We start from the raw sequence: 22769 nt of genomic DNA, 5'->3' as shown, positions 1-22769 counted from the left end.
GACAGAAATCAACCTGATCGAATACGATAGGGTTGATTGACACCCCTGCTAGCGGATCTGCAAGGGGCAGTATTGCACCAGCAGTTCACAAGATCTGCTGGTGCAATGATAAATGCAGAGAGCGTATGCTGTTGGCATTTATCGATGTGCAGCGGACATGATCCGCAATATCGGATCATGTCCGCTTGCACAATGATAATTCGGCCCCATTATAACTTTTTTATGCAATATTTTTTTTAATAATTTTTAATAGACAGTGCTATGAGTCTAACTGTACTTTTAAAATGTATTTTGTGCAACTTTTTTGACTTGCATAACAGTTAACCAGAGCTCTGAAGTCATGTTATCCTGACGCGTTAATTTCAATTGTGCTCAAGCGAACTTGTTTACTTTCAACCTGTAATACACGCACTACTTCCCGAGGTGCACAAAGCATCGTGATTAACCCCTTATCACTCGTGCGCATCAGTTAACGTGCCACTTGTAATCTAGCCCTCCGTTGGCTTACTAGGTGTTATTGACTAATGTAAGTTTGTGTACGAGTACTGTTACCGGCCATTGTCAAAATGTCAACACTGCAGACATCAATAGGTACCAGGTACAAAAAAAAAAAACCTGCAAAACCCTCTATTTTCAAAAAGCTGTAGCTTTAATATTTCTTGGAGTAGTATATTTTATAGCTTTGGGTGCCTGTCTGCACATTTGTGCTGCTGCCCAGCTCCTTCTCTGCTGACATACTGTAAATAAGGGATTACCTTGCTTATTAGCTGGAACCAGGAATGCAGAAGGTGTACTGCAGTTGGTAGTTAGGCGCTGGCCATAGATATCACCTGAAAAGCAGAACCAGAAAGATCCATCAGTGTTCAAGGAAATTGCAGAGGGATGGTCAAGAAACAGGCCGAGGTCAGGATCCAATGTAATCAGCAGAAACCAGGTGTTTAAAGCCGGCAAAAGGGTAATCTAAATAACGGTTCCAAAAGTCAACAACAGGAACAGAGATCACACTAATGCTTATGCAACTAAACAGATCACTAGTTAGGCCTCACCTTGAGTATTGTGTGCAGTTTTGGAGACCATATCTCCAAAAGGATATAAACAAGCTGGAATATGTGCAAAGGAGGGCATCTAAAATGGTACATGGTCTAGAAAATAACACTTATCAGGAAAGTTAAGTATGTTTAGCTTAGAGTAGAGAAGGGAAAGAGGTAATATGATCGTAACTTTCAAGTATATTAAGGTGCTTAGTAAAGTTGAGGCTGTGAGTATTTTTCATAAAAATCAAATTCAAGAACAATGGGTCATGATCTTATGCTGAAGGGTAGTAGGCTCAGCATGGGCATATGAACCCAATAAAATCTAGGGGATATCATTTTTACTGGCAGTGTATTATTTAGTAAACTTAGAATTCTCCATAAAATAAGTGTCTCCAGACAGGTTGGTTGTTTTATGCTGTCTGTAAATAATCCACTCACATCCATGCAATCTGCTGTACTACTTGACTACATAACACTTCTAAAGTAACAGTTACTGAAGGTGGACTTGCATTAAAATTAAGACTCATGAATGAACCACTGGACACACGGAGGGATTCTTAACAAGTTATTTCCTGGCTCCATACACCATACTCCAAGGGGAGAAGAACGAATACATCATCTTTTTTGCAGTCAACAACATAAGACACCACAGGAGGTTTTCCATTATTAGAAGCGGCAACTTACCTCATAAGATTGAGGTATTTTCTAGTAAGTGCTATACCTACCGGTTATCATTTGGTGTGATTACATTTACAATACTGGGCTCTCATTAGCATTATTGCAATTTAACACATGTTTACAATATTTGAGTAACCAGCGTATATGGTATTGTATTATTTTGCCCTGCTTATGACAGTTTTTTACTGTTATTTTTTATTCCAATTTTCTCATCATATGCATGTTTTTTTTGCATTTGCACAATATTTATACCTATTCTCCTTATTTTATTGTCCCCATCTAAAATAATATTTTTGAGCTGGGTAACTACTATACAGTTTCTGGGCCCCTTCATCTAGCGCTATCTCAATCGCCACCCTCAATCTCAATCTCAATTGTTTTGAGGGTTAACTCCTCTGCTGAGATTTTAGCGGCTGATCAAGGGGACCACTTGCTTGTAACACATATATAGAAGTGATTACTACAGCGCAGACTTTTGTGTAGTTTACCATCCACCCTTAGGGGTGTGTTTGGCATTCTTCCCCCCCCCCCCTCTCGTATATATATATATATATATATATATTTGTACATGAATTTATGTATCTATGTGTGAGCTTGTGCTGTTATTGTGCTGATGCTGATGTATTAAGGGCCAGATTACAAGAGGAGAGCTAAATATTGCTTGCATTCAAGCAATATTAGCAATCCATTTTGTAATACCAATGCGCGATAATGTGCGCTGGTATTACAAGTAAATTGCAAAACAAATGCAAGCTTGCGTTCACATTGCTAGGAAGCATTGCGCTCACAAGAGCTCACTTCCTTAGGCTCCTATGCGAGCCTTGTTCTGATGCCGTCAGAGACAGCATCAGAGCCTCACACAGAGAAGGGAGTAAGTAGCTCATCGATGGGCAGCATTTTTAAATATATATGTATATGAATATATACATATATATTTATATATTAAAATGTGTATACACACATATTAACACATACATATATATGTATAAAAGTATATATACCACATAACAAACAGTTACCATAGACCGCAATGTAAAGGCACTTTTCAGTGCCATTTTTTTTTTTACCCCACTCCCACCAACTTTGGACCCCAAAAACTGCCTAGTGCAGTTGTTTTAATTAAAAAAATATGCTATTTTTTTATTAAAAACTGCAATGCCCTTTTAGAAAATTAACCAGAGATCTAATCTCTGGTTAATTTTCAAAGTGGTAGCAATAACTCCAGCCACTTGTAATAGTTGGTTAATTATTGCACTACCGCAATCGGGCAAATTTGGGGGCATCATTTTATTGCAGGGGGCCTGGGGGCATTATTTTAGTGCAGGGGCCTGGGGACATAATTTTATTGCAGGGGCTGGGGGCATCATTTTATTAAAGGGGGGCTGGCCTGGGGGCTTCATTTTATTGCTGGGGGCATCATTTATTGCAGAGGGGCTCAGGGCAACATTTTATTGCAGGGGAGCTGAGGGCATCATTTTATTGCTGAGAGCATAATTTTATTGCAGGGCTGCTGGGAGCATCATTTTATTGCAGGGCTGCTGGGGGCATCATTTTATTGCAGCGGGCTGGGGACATCATTTTAGTGCAGGGGCCTGGGGACATCGTTTTATTGTAGGGACTGGGGACATCATTTTATTGCAGGAGGGCTGGCCTGGGGGCGTCATTTTATTGCTGGGGCCATAATTTATTGCAGGGGGGCTGGGGGCATAATTTTATTGCAGGAGGGCTGGGGGCATCATTTTAGTGCTGGGGCATCATTTTATTGCAAAGGTGCTGGGGGTATCATTTTATTGCAAGGAGGCTGGGGCATCATTTTATTGCTGGGAGCATCATTTTATTGCAAGGGTGCTGGGGGCATCATTTTATTGCAAGGGGGCTGGGGCATCATTTTATTGCAGCCGGGCTTGAGGCATCATTTTATTGCAGGGGGCTGGGGCATCATTTTAGTGCAGGGGCCTGGATGGTGACATCATTTTATTGCAAGGGCCAGGGGGGCTGGCCTGGGGGCTTCATTTTATTGCAGGGCATCATTTTAATGTGGGGGGCTCAGGGCATCATTTTATTGCTGGGAGCATCATTTTATTGCAGGGCTGCTGGGGGCATCATTTTATTGCAGCGGGGCTGGGGGCTTCTTTTTATTGCAGGAGGCTGGACCTGGGGGCATCATTTTATTGCAGGGGGCTGGGGGCATCATTTTATTGCTGAGAGCATAATTTTATTGCAGGGCTGCTGGGAGCATCATTTTATTGCAGGGCTGCTGGGGGCATCATTTTATTGCAGCGGGCTGGGGACATCATTTTAGTGCAGGGGCCTGGGGACATCGTTTTATTGTAGGGACTGGGGACATCATTTTATTGCAGGAGGGCTGGCCTGGGGGCGTCATTTTATTGCTGGGGCCATAATTTATTGCAGGGGGGCTGGGGGCATAATTTTATTGCAGGAGGGCTGGGGGCATCATTTTAGTGCTGGGGCATCATTTTATTGCAAAGGTGCTGGGGGTATCATTTTATTGCAAGGAGGCTGGGGCATCATTTTATTGCTGGGAGCATCATTTTATTGCAAGGGTGCTGGGGGCATCATTTTATTGCAAGGGGGCTGGGGCATCATTTTATTGCAGCCGGGCTTGAGGCATCATTTTATTGCAGGGGGCTGGGGCATCATTTTAGTGCAGGGGCCTGGATGGTGACATCATTTTATTGCAAGGGCCAGGGGGGCTGGCCTGGGGGCTTCATTTTATTGCAGGGCATCATTTTAATGTGGGGGGCTCAGGGCATCATTTTATTGCTGGGAGCATCATTTTATTGCAGGGCTGCTGGGGGCATCATTTTATTGCAGCGGGGCTGGGGGCTTCTTTTTATTGCAGGAGGCTGGACCTGGGGGCATCATTTTATTGCAGGGGGCTGGGGGCATCATTTTAGAGCAGGGGCCTGGGGACATCATTTTATTGCAGGGGCTGGGGGCATCATTTTATTGCAGGGTGGCTGGCATGGGGGCTTCATTTTATTGCTGGGGGCATCATTTATTGCAGGGGGCTGGGGGCATAATTCTATTGCTGGGAGCATCATTTTATTGCAGGGCTGCTGGGGCATAATTTTATTGCAGGGGGCTGGGGGCATCATTTTAGTGCAGGGGCCTGGGGACATCATTTTATTGCAGGGGCTGGGGGCATCATTGTATTGAAGGGGGGCTGGCCTGGGGGCTTTATTTTATTGCTTGGGGCATCATTTATTGCAGGGGGCTGGGGGCATCATTTTATTGCAGGGGGATTGCCTGGGAGCTTCAATTTATTGCTAGGGGCATCATTTATAGCAGGAGGGCTGGGGCATCATTTTATTGCTGGGAGCATCATTTTATTGCAGGGGAGCTGGGAACATTATTTTATTGCAGGGGTGCTGGGGACATCATGTTATTTCATCGGCTGGGGTATCATTTTATTGCAGCGGTGCTGGGGGCATAATTTTATTGCAAGGGTGCTGGGGGCATTATTTTATTGCAAGGGTGCTGGGGCTTCATTTTATTGCAAGGGTGCTGGCGGCATCATTTTATTGCAAGGGTGCTGAGGGCATCATTTATTGCAGGGGGGCTAGGGGCATCATTTTATTGCTGGGAGCATCATTTTATTGCAAGGGTGCTGGGGGCATCATTTTATTGCAGGGGGGCTGGGAGCATCATTTTATTGCAGGGGGGGCTGGGGCATCATTTTAATGCAACATGGCTGGGGGCATTATTTTATTGCAGGGGGCTGTGGCCTGGGGGCATCATTTTAGTGCAGGGGCCTGGGGACATCATTTTATTGTAGGGGCTGGGGGCATCATTTTATTGCAGTGGGGCTTGCCTGGGGGCTTCCTTTTATTGCTGGGGGCTTCATTTTATTGCAGGGGGTGCTGGCCTGCGGGCTTCATTTTATTGCTGGGGGCATCATTTATTGCAGGGGTCTCAGGGCATAATTTTATTGCAGGGTGCATCATTTTATTGCTGGGAGCATCATTTTATTGCAGGGGAGCTGGGGCATAATTTATGACTGGGGGCATCATTTATGGCTGGGGCATCATTTTATTGCTGGGGGAATCATTTATTGCTGGGGACATAATTTATTACAGGGGGGCTGGGGGCATCATTTATTGCAGGGAGGTGGTGCTATTACAGTATTGTAAGGTATTTTACATGTGTTCTGATTCATCATAACATGGATATTAAAGCTATCCTAGCTTTTGAAATAAAAAAACAACTTTGAGTAGCCTGTTTTCAGTGTGGTTATATCAACCATTAAATGCTTCTTAGTTGTTTATCATAAAATATGATTTGACTGTCTTCCTTGGCCGCTGACTCCTATTGGTGTGGTGCATGTTACATGAGGTGTCACTAATAAAAGCTCAATAACACAGCTTGGCATACCATCATGTGTCACAATACCTCAAGTTATGGATTTAAAATTGTATAAAGTAAATACCACACAACTGCAATTTGCAGCTAACCAGCTTGCCTTAGTTACAGTAAGTACCTGTCTGCAACTAAGCTTAAGCAATTTACACCATTTCAGTTGCTTCCCATTTCTATATATTTTTGCTTTGGGTTTTCATGGTATTAACATCTGTAAGATTATGTGGATATTGGACATCAATGTCTAATGTCTACAGCAAAGAATGTAACTGCAAAGTTAAACTTTACTTTCATTGTAACTTGGTGTAACTAAGGTACTTTTTGTTTAAATGTAATGCCAAATTTGTTTTCAGTTGCATATAAAATGCACACTTAGGAGAAGGCATGCCAATGCACACTACCTAACTACCTCCTAGATTACAAGTTTTGCGTTAGAGGCTATGCGGTGCTAATGATCAGTTTATGCTCACCGCTCACTTACCTACAGAGACGGCTGAAAAAAAGTCTAACAAAACAGCATTTAGCTCCTAACGCAGCCCCATTGATTACTATGGGAAAATATTTTTTTTTGTCTACACCTAACACCCTAACATGAACCCGAGTCTAAACACCCCTAATCTTACACTTATTAACCCCCAATCTGCGGCCCCCGACATCGCTGACACCTACATTATATTATTAACCCTTAATCTGCCACTCCGGACACCGCCGCCACCTACATTATACTTATTAACCCCTAATCTGCTGCCCCCAACATCGCAGACACCTACATTATATTTATTAACCCCTACTCTGCCGCCCCCAATGTCGCCACCACCTACCCCTAATCTGCCGTCCCCAACGTCGCCGCCACTATATTAAAGTTATTAACTCCTAAACCTAAGTCTAACCCTAACCCTAACATCCGCTAACTTAAATATAATTACAATACATCTAAATAAAATTACTATAACTAAATAAATTATTCCTATTTAAAACTAAATACTTACCTGTCAATTAAACCCTAAGCTAGCTACAATATAACTAATAGTTACATTGTATCTAGCTTAGGGTTTATTTTTATTTTACAGGCAAGTTTGTATTTATTTTAACTAGGTACAATAGTTATTAACTAGTTATTAACTATTTAATAACTACCTAGTTAAACTAAAGACAAATTTACCTGTAAAATAAAACCTAACCTAAGTTACAATTACACCTAACACTACCCTACAATTAAATTAATTTCCTAAATTAAATACAATTAATTACAATTAAATAAAATTATCTAAAGTACAAAAAAACCCCCACTAAATTACAGAAAATAATAAACAAATTACAAGATATTTAAACGAATTACACCTAATCTAATCCCCCTAACAAAAAAAAAAGCCCCCCCCCAAAATAAAAAAGCACTACCCTACACTAAATTACAAATAGCCCTTAAAAGGGCCTTTTGCGGGGCATTGCCCCAAAGTAATCAGCTCTTTTACCTGTAAAAAAATTACAAATCCCCCCAACATTAAAACCCACCACCCACACAACCAACCCTACTCTAAAACCCCCCCAATCCCCCCTTTAAAAAACTAACACTAACCCCTTAAAGATCACCTTACCGGGAGAAGTCTTCACCCAACCGGGCCGAAGTCCTCAACGAAGCCGGGAGAAGTCTTCATCCAAGCCGGGTGAAGTGGTCCTCCAGACGGGCAGAAGTCTTCATCCAGACGGCATCTTCTATCTTCATTCATCCGGCGCGGAGCGGGTCCATCTTGAAGACATCCGATGTGGAGCATCCTCTTCATCCGACAGATTCTTACTAAATGACGGTTCCTTTAAGTGACGTCATCCAAGATGGCGTCCCTTCAATTCCGATTGTTTGTTAGAATTCTATCAGCCAATCGGAATTAAGGTAGAAAAAATCCTATTGGCTGATGGATTATTTACTGAAGTTAGAGGAATTATTTATAGGATTATTTTGTGCTGACATCGGTGTCATATGTAGTCAATTTTAACTGTTTATATAATATTAATAACTTTTTATTACATTGAGTGTTATAATACACTATTGGTTTATTGATCAGTTATTTTATTTATTGTATTGTATTTGTATATATTTTCTATTTTATCTATATCTTAATAACATCGCAACAGAGGGAATTAGCAATATTTGTGCCACCTACCACTTGTATATATGTATGTTCCCTCAGGGCTACCCGTTTACACACCTTGCCTCTCCTTCTTCCACCCGAAGCTTGACACGTAGCGAGGGGGCCCTATCCAGACCAGGTAGGTGACTTCTCTTTGTTTGTTGGTAAAGTAGGTACCAAACCTTCACAGCTGCTTCAGTCTTTTACCTCCGGTGCCCCCAGGAGTTTCAAGGCACCTCGCTGCACCCTCCAGTTTCAGCTGCTCCGGAGCAGATCCTCGACCCTCCGGAGCCTGATGCGCAACTAAGCCAACTTGAATTTAAACTTGCAGATGTCGAAAACCATGTCCGAAGAAACAATATCAGGTTCTGAGGGATACCAGAGGACATCCCACCTGTGGATTTGCAGCGTTACCTAACAGAGCTTTTTGGAGACCTGCTGGGCCCTACTGAGGGCATGATTACCACTATGGAAAGAGCTAATAGGGCCCTGCGCCCAAGATCTGTTTCACACGATAAACGTAGAGACGTTATAGTCTGTTTCCACAGCTTTCTCTTTAAAGACAAGCTCATGCAGGCTGCCTTCCACAAACCACAACTGGCAGAGAAATGTCAAGATATTCAACTGTTGCCGGACCTGTCGGCATATACATTTGTCGGCATATACATTACAATACAGAACCAGCCAATTACAATGGTGCTCAGAAGGGCAGGTATTAAGTACCGGTGGGGCTACCCGGCCAAACTGATTATCTTGAGGGATAACCAAACACACACAGTGTCCTCGTTGGCCCAGGGAACTGCTCTACTCGCACAATGGGGACTCACAAACAATAGTCCACTAGAATCTGCCCCTGTTAAGCTGAAATTGAGAGCCACGGCTCCTGATTGGCCCATCAAAGATCAGTGGCCTAAGAGGCAGAAAACACAACAGCTGCAGGACTCTCAAAGACCCCATACACTTCCTCCTTAATAGCAAGGCACCACCTGATGACAACTTCACCCATTTCCATCAAGTCTTCCTGCCTCTATCATCTTAGATAGATGGCCCTCAGCACAAGAAGTAGCTAAGCTTGACCTGGTTGAAAAAAGAACTAGACCACGTACTTCATATGTTTGTCTCTATCTATCTGCCCAACTCCCGCCAGCCTGCGTGCCTCCGTAAAATTCTCCAAATAGTTGACCAATACAGATAGGGATGGGTCTTGTTGGCGGGCGACTTCAACATGACATGGGACCCCAGCTTAGACCGCAAGACTGCGAACTTAGACAGTAGCAACCCTCAGGCAAACCACACTTCTGCAAAGTTTTGGGCCATAATGATACACCATGGCTATTTCGATGCCTGGAGGTCATTGCACTCTAGGGAGAGGGATTACACCCATTACTCAAACCCACATAGAGTATATTCCCGGCTAGACCATATTTTCTGTCAGGTGGGGACCCTACACTCGATCACTCAATCTGACATCTATCTTAGCTCCTGGTCTGACCACAATTTAGTTACAGCTGATTTATATCTCTCCGACAAACCTTTGCCCAGAACTACCTGGTGTCTCTCACGACATGTCTTGGCAGACATTCCATTTTGGGAAGAACTGAGACGAGACCTGATTGAACTGCTTCGACAGAATGATAACGAACAGACTTCTGACGACATTCTTTGGGGGCGCTATTAAAGCGACGGTTAGGGGCCTTATTTTCCACAAACAGAGTCATTTGAGAAAGCTGACTGGCCTAACACTGGCGCTGGCGCACACTAAACTTAGGACTTTAGAATCCAGCAACCGTGCCTCTATCTCCGTAGAAACGGCAGAATAAATCTCGGCTGTCAGGGACCATATTAACTGACTAGAAATGAATCGCACCCAACAAAACCTCTCTAAATTAAGGCAACTCTTCTATCACAAGGGAAACAGGGCCGACACCATGCTAGCCAACACAAGCACAGTACTTTTCGCATATCTCAAATTCACCACAAAAACAAATTGTATAAGAAACCATTCCTGATAGGAGAAAGCTTTGCTGACTTCTATTCCAAACTATATTATATAGGAACCATGGAGAACCCAACACCTACTTCTACCCAAGACATCAGGCTATACCTGTCCACCCTGAATCTTCCTACACTCACAGTAGAGCAACACCACTCTCACTGCTGGAATTTAAACAAACAATTAAATGCCTGAAACCTTTTAAGGCCCCCGGGCCAGATGGATTCCCCACCCAATTCTACAAATTATACACTCATGAACTCGCCCCATACCTGCTTAGGTTCTTTGATTTGGTGGGAAAAGATGGCACCCTCAGAGAAGAGTTTCTAGAGGCTGCCATTGTCACGATACCCAAGTCGGATAAGGACCCCTCCCTCTGCTCCAGCTACAGACCAATCTCCCTGATCAATGTCAACATCTATTCTAAAATACTAGCCAACCGAATTGGCAAGATATCACCGGGCTTGATCAGCCCGGATCAGGTGGGATTCATATAAAATCGGGAGGGACCGGACAATACAAGGCGTCTCATTAACATAGTATGCAATTCCACTAGGATGAACAAGCCTTTCTCTGTCATCTCATTGGATGCAGAGAAAGCATTTGACTGGGTTCGTTGGGCTTATTTATGGGAAACACTTAGAGCTTTTAATTTTCCTACCGCAACTTGCACGGCTATCCAAGCCCTATACTCCACCCCAACTGCTACTGTTAGGGGTCTTGGCTTTCAGTCACCTCTTTTTTGCATATCGAATGGCAACAGGCAGGGGTGCCCACTCTCTCCCCTACTATTAGCCCTAGCGGTCGAACCCTTGGCTGCAAAAATTCGATCAGACGCGTCATTACAGGGTATTAGATTGTCAGGCACTTTGCAGAAAATCGCATTATTCGCAGACGACATCACCATATTTGCAGCTGACCCTGCCAGAGCCATACCTAGTACTACTGGATGTCCTGGAGACATTTGGGGACCTCTCTTTCTACAAGCTCAATGTACTCAAAACTGAAATATTTTGGTGGGGTTACCCACAAGACTACATCCTTACACTGAAGGATCAATTTAACAAGTGGACAACTGAGCAGGTCACCCACTTAGGCATGAGGATAACCAGTAGTGTAACACAAATGGTAAAAGACAATTATCTCCATCTATTGTCGGAACTGCGCGATCTAAAAAACATATGGGATCATAACTCTATTTCCTGGATGGGAAGAATAGCATCCCTTAAAATGTCCTTCCTTCCCAAACTCACCTACCTCTTTCGTTGTCTTCCGATTAGCGTCCCCATGTACCTCCTGTCACAATTCCAGAGTGAGATTACAAAATTCATCTGGCAGGGTAAGACTCCCCGAATCACCCATAAAACATTACAGCTCCCCATTCACTTGGGAGGACTTGCCTTTCCTTCAGTCGTAAAATACTATGAATGTGCTATGCTTGAGCATATATCCCAATGGGGAGTACTCCATTCTTGTGACAGATGGAGAGAAATTGAGCAGACCTCCTTACCACAATTAACGTCCTTCTTAAAGACGTAATTTGGACCCTGCCTCACAGTCGCAGAACTTTGGGCATCTGTAATTTGATTATCCTAGAGTGCTCGTCTGTCTGGGATAAGGTTAGACATCACCAACTAATCGCCCCCCATCCCTCCCCTATCACCTCGGTAGCCGGTCTGTTCACAGGATTGGCTGAAACTCACTCTAATATTTGGGCTCGATTGAAAGTTAATAAAGTCTCGGATTTTTGGTCCGTCACACAACCAGATGGGTTCATAGACTTAGCACATCTGGACCCACATGCAGACATTCCTCCAATCTTCTCCTTCAAAATACTCAGGGTTAAAAGCTTAATGAAAAGCTGGGGCTTTCTTCCCTCCTTTTCCTGATCTCTCACCCCTTGGGAGTCCATCTGGCATGGGGGGCGCAAGCTTGTCAGGCCGTTATCAATTCACTACAATCTACTAGAGGGCACTTCACCACCTGCTTTAGCTCCATCTCTGACTAGGTGGGACACTCTCCTACACACCTGCACCACCACTGACTCCTGGCAAAAGGCCATTTTACTGACAAAAAAGACCCTGCACTGCGTAACAATGTTCGAAACTTATTATAAAGTTATCTCTCATTGGTATCTGGTCCCCACTCAATTGTCTAAAATGTATTCAGGAACTTTGTCTCTATGCTGGAGAGGCTGTGGTCTACCAGGTAGCATGTTGCATATCTGGTGGGAGTGCCCCAAAATCAGACCCCTCTGGGAGAAAGGACTCCATACCCTTACTGACTTCGGCATTAGGATGCCTGGTGGCCCGGCCCCTGCCCTCCTACATCTGGGCCTCCACAACTTGCCCAAGCATCACAGCCTTCTTGGTGTGTATTTAATGTCCTCTATCAAAACCAATATAGCCCGGGCTTGGAAAAGGGAACTCTCCCCTAAATGGAAAGACATCATACATGCAATGGCTTTTTTATATAGCATGGAAAAGGCCATATATCTTGACCTTAACAAATCTGATTTGTTTGAAATGGCTTGGGCTGACTGGAAAGACAGGTATGACACCTTATGGCTTCCGTCTGCCACAGCACAGAATGCCCTACCCAATATCTAGTGTTCTGCCCACCTACCCTGCCTTAAGGTCTGTACTGCCAGACATGACAGCTGAGTTATGTCCCCCCTCCTTCCCCTCTACTTCCACTAAATATGTTTTGTGTTGTGGGGGGCGCCGGTTTAGGGGCTAATAGGTTTAGTTTATTAGTTACGATGTGGGGGGCTGGCGGTTTAGGGGTTAATAGGTTTAGTTTATTAGATGCAATGTGGGGGCTGGAGGTTTAGGAGTTAATACTTTATTATAGTGTTGGCGATGTGGGGGCCCGTCGGTTTAGTGGTTAATAGGTTTATATAGTGTTAGCCATGTGGGGGGCCAGCGGTTTAGGGGTTAATAGGTTTATTTTAGTGTCGGCGATGTGGGAGGCAGATTAGGGGTTAATAGGTGCAATATAGTATTTGCTATGTGGGAGGGTAGCGGATTAGGGGTTAATAGGTAGTTTATGGGTGTTAGTGTACTTTGTAACATTTTTGTTATGAATTTTGTGAAACATTTTTGTTTCGCAAAATACATAACTACTGGTTTCAGATTGCAGAATGGCTCACGGCAGTATAGGTTGTAACGCAAGCATTTTAGCCAGACCTCACAACCTGAAATAAGGTGCTAAGGAAAATCCTGCACTCATTTTTTGAGTGTGGAATGGAGTGTTACATAAATGCTAAAATGCTTGTGGTATAGCTATACTGACACTACTTGTAATATGCGTTACCTGCCATACCACGCGCAATGGCCAATTTTTCATCGGTATAGCCGTACCGCACCATAACGCAAAACTTGTAATCTAGATGAATATTAGTAATCATAGAAAAAGATGTGAACTTTAATTCATGAAAAACTTTGTAAACAAGTACTTTTTAATAATTACACTTTAATGTCTTCATATATACCGCTGTTCCTCTGCCCGTACTGTATACTCTAGTTCTTACTTCAGTAACAGTTCAGGCTATAGCAAATCGTATCGCACCCCCTTTGGTGTCCAAAGCCAGGAGCATTATTATTATCAAAGGGGTTGCAATACGATTGGCTACAGCCTGAATCAAGAGTTTACAAAGCTTTTCATGAATTAAAGTTCACATCTTTTACTTTATGATTACTAATATTCACCTAGATTAAAAGTTTTGCGCTATAGAGGGTGTGAAACAAACGCAACAAAAGTTGTGTTATTTCACCCTCGATAGCGCTGCCATTACAAGTTTTTAAATTGCTGCCTTGTGCGTGTGATATGGTTGAGTTGAGCTCCATACCGTACAAAATCCAAGTGCTGCTTTGACGTGCTCGTGCACGCTTTCCCCATAGACATCAATGGGGAGAGCGTGTTGGAGAAAAAACTAACACCTGCGATCGCAGACTGAAAAGCTCTGTAACGCATCCCCATTGATGTCTATGGGGAAAAAAAAGTTATGTTTAAACCTAACACGCTAACATAAACCCCACATCTAAACACCCCTAATCTGCTGCCCCCAACATCGCCGACACCTGCATAATTTTATTAACCCATAATCTGTCACTCCCGATATCGCTGCCACCGAAATAAAGTTATTAACCCCTAATCGCACGCTCCCGATATCGCCGCCACTATACTAAAGTTATTAACCCCTATTCCCCTCACCCCAACATTGCCCACACTATAATAAATATATTAACCCCTATTCTGCCCCTCCCCGACATCGCCGCTACTAAATAAAGTTATTAATCCATAAACCTCTGGCCTCCCACATCACTACCACTAAATAAACCTATTAACCCCTAAACCGCCAGCCCCCCACATCGCAACAACCTAAATTAAACTATAAACCCCTAAACCTAACAGTAACCCTAAACCTAACACCCCCTAAGTTTAACATAATAAAAATAGAGCTAAATTAAAGTTACAATTGTTAACTAAATAATACCTATTTAAAACTAAATACAAACTTACCTGTGAAATAAAAATAAAACCTAAGCTAGCTACAATATAACTAATAGTTATATTCTAGCTAGCTTAGGTTTTTATTTCACAGGTAAGTTTGTATTTATTTTAACTAGGTAGACTAGTTAGTAAATAGTTATCAACTATTTACTAACTACCTAGTTAAAATAAATACAAGCTTACCTGTGAAATAAAAGTAAAACCTAAGCTGCCTTACACTAAAACCTAACATTACAAAAAATAAAAAACACTAAAATTACAACAAAAAAAAACTACCATTACAAAAAATAACAAACGAAATTATCCAAAACAATAAAAATTATTCCTATACTAATACCCTGTTTAAAAAAAAAACACCCCAAAATAAAAAACCCTAATCTATAATAAACTACCAAGGGCCCTTAAAAGAGCCTTTTGTAGGGCATTGCCCTAAAGAAATCAGCTCTTTTTCTACAAAAGAAAAACGAACACCCCTTAACAGTATACAAACCCCCACCCCCCAAACCCACAAAATAAAAATAAAGTTAAACCTAATCTACCCATTGCCCTGAAAAGGGCATGTGTATGGGCATTGCTCTGAAATGGGCATTCAGCTCTTTTGCTGCCCATTAAAAATTAAAAAAAATGGCTATTTAAAAATAAAAAAAAAACACCCCAAAAATAAAAAAAATTACACAAAATAACAAATGAATTATCCAAAATAATAAAACAATTCCTATTCTAATACCCCGTTTTAAAAAAAAAAACACCACAAAATAAAAGAACCATAATCTATAATAGCCCTTAAAAAATTAAAACAAACATTGCAAACCCCCAAACCAACTAAATAAAAAAACCTAACTAAAAAAACCTAAAGGGCATTTAGCTCTTTTTCTTGCCCTTAAAAGGGAATTCAGCTCCCTTAAGACAAGCCCAAACCCTAATCTAAAAAAAAAAACACCCCAAAAAACCTTAAAAAACTAACACTAACCCCTCACTAACCCCTCTTTAGGTACTCACAGTTGCTGAAGTCCGGCTTGAACGATCTTCATCCCAGCGGCTCCATCTTCATTCAGACAGCTCCATCTTCATCCTTCAAGGGACCGGCATCTTCTTCATCCCTGCGGAGGCAGATCAGTCGATGCGCAGAGGCAGAGGTCCAGTCGAAGGTCCAAGGTGGAGGTCCAGGCAGAGGTCCAAAGCGGAGGTCCAGGCAGAGGTCCATCCATCTGACGTGGAGGTGGAGGTTTTTTTAAGGTTTTTTGGGGTGTTTTTTTTTTTTAATTAGGGTTTTGGCTGGTCTTAAAAGAGCGGTTGGTTGGGTGGTTGGTTTTACTGTAGGGGTGGTCTTTGTATTTTTTTCAGGAAAAAGAGCTGATTTCTTTAGGACAATGTCCTACAAAAGACCCTTTTAAGGGCTATTGGTAGTTTATTGTAGGCTAGGTTTTTTTTATTTTGGGAGTGCTTTTTTATTTTGATAGGGCTATTAAATTAGGTGTAATTTTTTTATTTTGGATAATTTAGTTTATTATTTTTTGTAATTTAGTATTTTTTATTTTTTGTAATTGTAGATTTTTTTTTTCTTTAGTAGTGTTAAGTTTTTTTTAATGAGTAATTTATTTATTTAATTGATAGTTATTTTAATTTTAGTCTAATAGTAATGTTAGTTTAATTTATAGTTTAAACTTAGGTTTTTTTAATTTCACAGGTAAGTTTTTATTTATTTTAAGATAGGGATCTTGTGATTTTAATGTAAAATTAGGGGGTTGTTAGGTTTAGGGGTTAATAGTTTTATTTAGTTTTTGGCTATGTGGGGGGCTGGAGTTTAGGGTTTAATAGGTTTATTTAGTGGTAGTGATATGGGAAGCAGGAGGTTTAGGGGTTAATAACTTTATTTAGTGACAGCGATGTCAGGGAGCGGCAGAATAGGGGTTAATATATTTATTATAGTGTGGGCAATGTTGGGGTGCGGGGGGAATAGGGGTTAATAACTTTAGTATAGTGGCGACGATGTCGGGGAGCGGTGGAATAGGGGTTAATAAATTTTATTAGTGGTGGCGATGTCAGGAGCAGCAGATTAGGGGTTAATAACTTTAATATAGTATTTGCGATGTGGGAGGGCCTTGGTTTAGGGGTTAATAGGTAGTTTATGGGTGTTAGTGTACTTTGTAACAGCTTAGTTTTGAGTTTTGTGTAACAGTTTTGCTGCGTAAAACTCATAACTACTGGTCTCAGATGGCGGCACGGATCTTGTCGTTATAGGGTGCAACGCAAGCTTTTTAGTGGTGAGGGAACTGTGTGTTCCCTGTAAATATATATGTATATGACTATATACATATATATTTATGTGTTAATATAAGTATATACACATATTAACACATAAATAAATATGTATATAGTCATATACATACTGTATATAATTACAAATGCTGCCATCGCTTGCGCTTCTTACCCCATTTGCTGAATTTAGGTTCTGATGCCGTCTCTGATTGTAATCTGGCCCTTACTTAGAAGCTCCCAGTTTAGCACTGTTGATGAGGTTAACCTGGGGCACCCACTGCAAGGGCCGGGTAAGCAGGAAGAGCAGACACTCCCCACCTTCCCTGTATATGAAAAGATACATTACACAAGAAGGAGCAAGCACTAATCTATAAACAAGCGTATATATCTGACACTTTGGGGCTTGATTATGAGTCTAAAAATCAGCACAATGTAATAAAACTATACATTGTTACAAAAACAATCCCAGGTGGGCTATGTAAATGGATCATCTACAAAACATTTATGCAATGAAAAATCTAGTGTACCATGTCCCTTTAATCTCTCATGACAAATCTTGACATTGAGATATGTGCTTTGTATAACTTGTTTATCAACATAAATAAATAAAACATATAATATGAAGTATAAGCTTACCTGGCATGGGAGTGGCACCATTAGTTTCATGTACTTGAAGTGTTATGTTACTTACAAGTGTCATTTTTTTTTGATAGATGATAAAACACAAGTACCTCCCACTATCAGAGGCTGTAACGTTTGTTAAATTTAAGTAGTGTTTCTGTACTTCATCAATGAATAACGAGCCATTCCACACATTGATCCTCTCTTGTATTGTCTTTGAAACACAGCAATGCTTATTAATATCAATGTTGTATGACTCATCAAGTGCCACTGAAGATAAACATTGCCTTCCGTAGTTGGAATTATCTGATATCCAAAATTGAACAAATTTTGAATTACTCCTGTTAAACTCACAAGACAGAGTGACAGTTTGATTCTCATTCAGCATAATAGTGCTAGTATTTATATCCTTATAGTCATCTGTAAAAAAAAAAAAATTGAGACAGGTAAAAATTGATTTGACATTAAAATTATAAATAAGTTTAAAGTTTTAGTGTGGGGTGAGTTTATATTGCTTGTGTTAACTGTGAGATGCTAAGCTAAAGTGAGATTATCTTTAATTTTTCTCTAAGCTTACATATTTCCCATTTTACAAGCAAATGAAAAACTGGTCAGGTGGAAATCAAATCAATCCCATATAGGGGGGCAAACATGATCGCGAGATTGCAATGTTTTTTTTCACTCTAATCCATATTACAAGTGGCGTGGTGTTTAAATTAATTTGTGCAAGCTCTCTGTGATTTACACTCCCCATGTTTTCTATGGGTGGCATTTAGCGGCAATGTACAGTAGTATTATGTAAATGTTCAAGTTTGGCCGGAGGAAAAAGTTGCACTAAACTTTACTATTAACCTCTAAACTTACACACTCCCACATCACACACTACTCTGCTACACTATAACCCCTGAACCATCACACACCCACATCTCAAACTGTCCTGCTACACTATTAACCCCTAAACCATTACACCCCCACATTGCAAACTACTCCTCTAAACTATTAACCCCTAAACTGCCACACCCCACATCACAAACTTCCCCCTAACTTCCTAACAGCTAACCCCCCCAACACCCCTAGCCTAACACACCCTACTTTACAAAAAACTACAATTAATGAAAATAGAAAACATATCATTACATAAAAACTATCATTACCAAAAATTAAAAAACTAGCATCAAAGAAAATAAAAATAAAATTACCAAAAATATGCCTATTCTAAAATTAAAGCCCCCTAAAAAAATCTCATACCAAACTAAAGAAATCCTATACCCTATACTATAGCAATAGCCCTAAGAAGGGCTTTTTGTGGGGCATTGCCCTAAAGCGATTTAGCTATTTTTCTCAAAAAAAAATACAACCCCATTCTACAAAAAAAGTAATCCCTACCCCCACTCCCCCACCCCCAAAAAAAACTACTCTAAAAATTTCCCTGATAAGGGCATTTGGGAGGGCATTACCCTAAAGTGATTACAGTTCTTTTTCTATTTAAAAAAACAAGAGCATTTGGTTAGGCATTGCCCTTAAAAGAGCATTTGTTAGGGCAGTGCCCTAAAGTGATTAAGCTCTTTTGCTGCCCGAGAAATAAAAACTATTCTAAAAAAAAAAACTTAACCTAAAAAAAGGTTGCCCTAAAAGGGCATTTGGTAGGGCATTGCGCTAAAGTGATTACAACTCCTTTAGGAAAAAAAAATCTACTGCTAAAGGCCAAAGATGGTACTCACCAAAATCCGGCTCCTAACTGATCGCCAATTGTGGTGCTCCTCTTCATGGTGGGGCCCATCTTCATGGAGGTGGCGGCCGACCATATTCATGGAAGTGGTGGTCCATCTTCATCCATTATCTACCGCCGCTCCATTAAGAAAGTCTTCATCCATCTTCCCCCCCGATGCATATTCTTATGTTCTTTTCTTGTCATTTTCAGATCTTCCATTGCCGAGGTCACTCAGTGTGTAAGTTTGAATGTGAGGTTCCCCCTTATATAGGGGTACCCTTGCATTTCTATTGGCTGATTTTTAAATTCAAATCAGCCAATAGAAAAAGCTTCAGTGTGCAGGTGACTGCATGAAGAGGATATCTTCGATGGAAGATCTAAAGATAACAAGAAAAAAAGATAAGAATATGCATTGGGTGGAAGTTGGATGAAGACTTCCCCAGCGAGTGGCAGCAGAAGATGGATGAAGATGGACCATCGCCACCGGGATGAAGATAGAAGAGGAACGCCATCTCCATGAAGATGGGATGCTGCTGTCACCATGAAGATGTGCCCACTCCACTGTCAGGATGAAGATGGGCCCCTCCATGAAGAGGAGAACCACAGTTGACAATAACATAAGAGCTGGACTAAAGTTGGGTGAGTACCATCTTTGGGGTTAAGCCGTAGGCTTTTTTGGATGTTTTTTTTTTTTGTAGTATAGGGTTGTTGATTTTTTAAAAAAAGAGCAGTTATCTCTGTAGGGCAATGCCCTACCAAATGCCCTTAGAGCAATTTTTAGAGTAGGTTTTTTTATATAGGCTTTTTTTGGGGGGTGGGGGATTACTTTTTTTTTTAAATAGCTAAATCACTTTAGGGCAATGCCCTACAAAAACCCCTTCTAAAGGCTATTGCTATAATACATTTTAGTGTTAGTATAGGTTTTTTTTTAAGGGGAGCTTTAGTTTTAGAATAGGCATAATTGTGTTTTTTTATTTTTGGTAATTTTTTTTTAATTTTTTGTAATGTTAGGGTTTTTATTTTCTATAATGTTAGCTTTTTTATTTGATGGTAGGATTTATTTTTTTGTTACTTAGGGGGTGTTAAGTTAGAGGTGTTGAGGGTTAGTTGTCAGGAAGTTAAAAGGTAGTTTGTGATGTGGGGGTGTGGCAGTTAAGGGGTTGAAATTGTGGTTGAGCAGTTTGCTATGTGAGGGTGTGCTGGTTTAGGGGTTAATAGCATAGCGGAGTAGTTTGTGATGTGGCAGTGTAGTAGTTTAGGTGTTAATAGTGTAGCATGGCAGTTTGCAATGTGAGGGTGTGGCGGTTTAAGGGTTAATAGTGTAGTGTAGTGGTACTTTTCGATGTGGGGGTGTGTGGGTTCAGATGGGGCTTATTGCAATACGGGTTAGTGTGCGAGTATGGGTGTTAGGGTTTTTCAGTTCTCACGCTCCATTGAAGTCTATGGTGGTGTACATTAACATGATCATGACTTCGCTAGACGGAGGCTTTTTGCACGCATCCGGTTCCGCTTGCGTACAAACATTTTACTTTCAACTCATAATATTAGTGCAACCTGTCGTGCTTCTTCTAGCTAAGTAAGCGTGCGAGCAGAAACACATATTAGCGCTCCACCCGTAACCTAGTCCATAATGTTTAATGGTAAAGGACCAGGACATTTTAGAGTTAGGGTTTAGGGTTTAGGTAGATTAGTTAGGATTTCAGGGCAGATTAGTGATTGCCATGGGTGAATGGGGTTAGGAAGGGTTTAGGTAGGGGTAATGGATAACGAAGTGGGCAGAGATGAAGAGGGGAGGAGATAGGCTATGCCCCAAAATACAGAAATCCTCTGGCCTCTCTAAGACTAAGGGAATGCTAAGGGAGTAGAGGTAATACAGCATGGAGAACAAGGTAATTGTCAGGCTACATTTACAGAGCATAGCTCCTAAAGAGAATACTAATCTGAAAATTGCCTTATGAAATAGATTATGGGAGGAAATAAAACTGAAGTGTGAATGATTGGGAGGAATTGATTACTTAAAAGTATACAGCATAACTTAAAACTTTAAAAACAAACAAATAATAGTATACAAAGGGAGCTTAAAGTGACCCATCCATGCTGTAATCTGTCACAGATGGGAGGAGATGCTTTAGAGAACAATAGTGACTGAATCATTAGGCTAGACTTATAGATGCTTGTAATGCTAAAGAGGTGTCTGGTTGTTCAGGCATGTTCAAAAAGAATTGAGATTCATTTAAGTTATCTTATCTAGCGAATCGCCAATGGGTGTTCCTGTACAGCAAATATTAACCACTGGAAAATAAATAAATACAATTGCAATACTTTGGAATCACATTTCCAAAATGGGATCTGCATGTAAATGTTAAATATTCATGTATTTTTTGTTAGGGTAAAGTAGTCTTGCTTTGGTCTAGAAAAAAACAGGAATGGTAATGCTCTAAAAACAAACCTTTAAGCCTATACTAAACTATAAAGTCTGCACCTCTCTTACAGATTAAATATTAAACATATTAAAACAAAACAGAATAGCTGGCGCTAAACAGCAAGGTTAATAAAACAACAGATTTATATCACAAAAATATATCAATGTTTAATAATTAAAAATTAAAAAACAAATCCTAAAAATACTTCCATATAATTTGATATAAGGCGTTAAAATCATCGCATTTAGCGTATCTAATTTACCCGCTGGCATTCGCACCTAGCGGATTTAACCTTGTTACATGAATGTACTAAAAACTCAACCCGTAAAATATTGCGTCTAATCCGTCTTGAAGACAATCAAATTATTGATAACTTTGAAGCTTTGATTGGCACGAAAGAACACATTTACTAAGCAGTCTACAGTTTATTGGTCGATTTCTTAACCAACATGACCATATAGGTGTATTATTCATCATACAAGCAGCAACAATGGAAGGCACACATAACGTGGAAAGACCACCATCAATGCGTTTATTACTTTTGTCAGGTGCCTAGAAAATGCAGACTGGCTTATGCCATTTATGACGCTAGACACAGCCTGGAAAGAACCCGTGGCAAAAAAGTGTAATGCTGCCAAAAGTTTTAAGAGTCTAGGTGTGGCTTGTGAACGTGCTGCCATTGGCTCAAGGTATTCTGCTATTTCATTGTAAAGTCCATTATAACTTCTCTGTCCAAACAGAATCTCTGGATAACCTCACGATCAGAAAGGGCTTCAAAACCCACACGAGGGAGGAAAACTCTTGGAACTCTCCTTCTTCGACCTCCTCTCCTTCTTTGAAATTCATTATTTCCAAGAGGTGTCTGTATAGCCCTTCTTTCTCGTAATTGAATAAATCGAAAGATAAATGTAAAAGTGTCTCCATCTTCATTCACTGCTGGCAAACTAATAATGAAATGATTTTTGTCTACCCGCTTAATTTAAGTATTTCAACCTGGCGTCAGTATGATACCCCCTATAGTTTTCTATT

At 40.8% G+C, this 22769-nt stretch overlaps 1 long non-coding RNA gene across 1 annotated transcript in view; it reads right to left on the bottom strand.

Moving 5' to 3' along the window:
* LOC128665178 (uncharacterized) overlaps positions 1-17992 on the bottom strand; it is a 39524-nt gene extending 21532 nt beyond the window's left edge. Inside the window, exons 1-2 of the long non-coding RNA XR_008403019.1 lie at positions 17622-17992; positions 756-830 (exon numbers count right to left, since the gene is read on the bottom strand). This is a non-coding gene — a long non-coding RNA (uncharacterized LOC128665178). The remainder of the gene's footprint in view (positions 1-755; positions 831-17621) is intronic.
* Positions 17993-22769: the final 4777 nt, after the last annotated feature.

The sequence above is a fragment of the Bombina bombina genome, chromosome 6, assembly GCF_027579735.1.
Source record: "Bombina bombina isolate aBomBom1 chromosome 6, aBomBom1.pri, whole genome shotgun sequence".
In the NCBI taxonomy this organism is placed as follows: Eukaryota; Metazoa; Chordata; class Amphibia; order Anura; family Bombinatoridae; genus Bombina; species Bombina bombina.
This window is presented reverse-complemented; position numbering and strand designations above follow the sequence as displayed.